We start from the raw sequence: 2,712 nt of genomic DNA, 5'->3' as shown, positions 1-2,712 counted from the left end.
AACGTGCACTCAGGCTTCTTTTATATCCATGGCATTCACACCAAGCACGAGTACAATTATAACATAGCTTGTAAACTCGTGCAGTCAAATTCAATAGGCTATTTTCGAATTGTTAGTGCGAGAAAGTCTGGTAACTAATTAAGAGCTCCAAGTCGATATGAAGTTTTGTGCGATCGCTGTTTGCTAAAGCTACTCTAAAAAACTGCCCGATCTCAACTTTTTCGAGTCTTCAGGCAAAGAGAGACTTAAAAAGAAATGGATTGCCTTTTGTCGTTGGAATGATAAGGAGTTTATGTCAATCAAGAACTTACACATATGCTCTGAACACTTTGAGACGAAACATTTCGTAAGAAACTTTCTGGGATCAAAAAAGTAGTACAAGGGACGGTTCCAACAATTTTTAATCCACATTCAGACCCTAGATGTCCGAATCAACGTGAGGAAAGGTCCAGTGAGAGGAGAAAACGAAATTCAATTGACGGCAACAAAGAAGTAGTTCCCGCCAAAATTTTTCATGTCTCCACTGATATTGCTTCAAAAGATCATGACTACGTGGTAAAGGAAGACAAAGTTCATTGAATAAGAGAATTCAAGGAAAAGGAATGCGTCTGTTTCTTGTCAAACGGACATTGATCACCAACAAATGGACGACTTGATGAGAAAATGCGTCCATGCTTAAAACGGAAAACAAAAGAATTCGAAACGAACTCAATGATAAGCCAGCATTAAAACGAAAACTTTCCATGGACGATATACTGAAAAATCACGAATCCGTGAAATTCTACACAGGATTTCCAAAATTGGCCTGTCTTATGGCGATATTTAATCTACTGAAACCTGCAGCCGAGAAACTGAAATACTGGGACAGCAATAAGGTGAAAAGAGTAAATTTCCAATGCAGACCTGAAAAAAAGGGTGGCAAAAGGAGAAGTCTAACCATCTTGCAAGAATTTATTTTGGCCTTAGTAAGACTTCGATTGGGTTTACTTGTTCAACACCTGTCAGACACTTTTGCCATCTCTAAATCTTCTGTTTGTAAGGTGTTCACCAATTGGATCTCCTTTCTTGCTATTACTTTGAGAGATGTTTTGTTGATTTGGCCTTCTAAAGAAATTATCCATCCACTAGGCTTATAATTGATTGTACGGAGATATTCATTCAGAAACCTACCTCTTCTGCTGCACAGCGAGCCACGTGGAGTGAATATAAGAGCCATAACACTATGAAAACGTTAGTTGGAATAACTCCATCAGGATTTTTCAGTTTTGTGTCAAAATTGTGGAGTGGAAGTACAAGTGACCGCAAACTCACCCAAAAGAGTGGAATTTTGGAATCGTTTGAGGAAGGGGACCACATCATGGCTGACAGAGGATTTGCAATCAGAGACTTGCTTACAACGCGAAAGGCCTTCCTAAACATGCCTCCCTTCTCTAAAAAAGGTAACTCAATCCTTAAGTTATTGTTATTTACAGGACATTCCCCTACTTACCCACCATGCACACAACAGTCATTAGTACTTCCTTTCCTCTCATGGATGTTTGTAACTTAAGAGAGTCACGTTATAAAGACAATCTCGACTTGAAATAAAGACTTAACAAAATACTGAAAGGTCAATATTAAACACTATTTGTTTTTACTTCTTGCAAAATAGGTCAGCAACTTTCCAAGAAGTCACTGAAGACAACAAGATCAATTGCCAGTGCAAGAATTCATGTTGACAGAGCCATTGAGAGACTGAAAGACCTCCATATTCTACAAGGAAATCTGCCTATACCACTAGTACCTCTTGCTGATAAAATATTACTAGTTCGTGCTGCTTTGTGTAACCTACTACCTCCACTTACAAAGTAGAACTCTCCAGTATGCTTCCAATTTATCATAGAAACAACTACAACTAACTTCACGAAGCAAAGAAATCTTTCAGATTTATCTTACCCTTAACTTAACCCACTTAAAACTGTTGGTTCAATCACTGAGAAAGGATGTTTTTGGAATTCATCCACAGAAGATAACACTAGTTTACCAAAAAAAAAAAAAACAGACTTGTGATACCATAATAATTTCCGTCATGTTTACAATATATGCATCTTGAAGTACTGTCATATATTTCTTGAGTTCAAAACAGTACAACATGGAAAAAAAAAAACAAGTGTATTCTCTAACCTGCAAACAGGTCATTAAGACTATTTTGCATCCTGTAAGTGTATAAATTGACTTTATAATAGACAGAGCTGGAATTTTTACTCAAGTGTGAGTAACCTCTTCAAGAATCTTTCCACTGAGGATTTCAGGCACCATGTGTTCCAAAAAAAAAAAATTGATAGCTTCCCCACCATTTTATCCCATAATTCTTTGTCAAATTTAACAGGTACCACTAAGATTCCCTTAAGAGTGTAAATGATAAGATTACACTGTTTTCTTATCTAGCTAAAGCTAGCTGTCCTTGCATTTGATAATTCCAAGATGTTTCTTTTTTTACATAATATTTGCCAGCCACTACATCAAGGCAGTGAGCTGCTGCAACATGGGGTTGAAGATTTCTCTTGTTAAAAATGCTCTTGACCTCTAAAAGTGTCTTAGCACAACACTTACAAACTTGAATTCTGTCTGGAGAAGCTCCCAGATATGGATACTGCTTGTCTACGATAAGACCACTTCGAAAAACCTCCAAGCCCCTATGTTTTGTTCTGTCTCTTGATATACTCTTTGATG

General features: G+C 37.3%; 1 pseudogene; it reads left to right on the top strand.

Annotated features, from left to right (window-relative positions):
* Positions 1–812: 812 nt before the first annotated feature.
* On the top strand, positions 813–2,343 carry LOC148723039 (uncharacterized; annotated as a pseudogene).
* Positions 2,344–2,712: the final 369 nt, after the last annotated feature.

This window comes from Stylophora pistillata, chromosome 9, assembly GCF_964205215.1.
Source record: "Stylophora pistillata chromosome 9, jaStyPist1.2, whole genome shotgun sequence".
NCBI classification, from domain to species: Eukaryota; Metazoa; Cnidaria; class Anthozoa; order Scleractinia; family Pocilloporidae; genus Stylophora; species Stylophora pistillata.
This window is presented reverse-complemented; position numbering and strand designations above follow the sequence as displayed.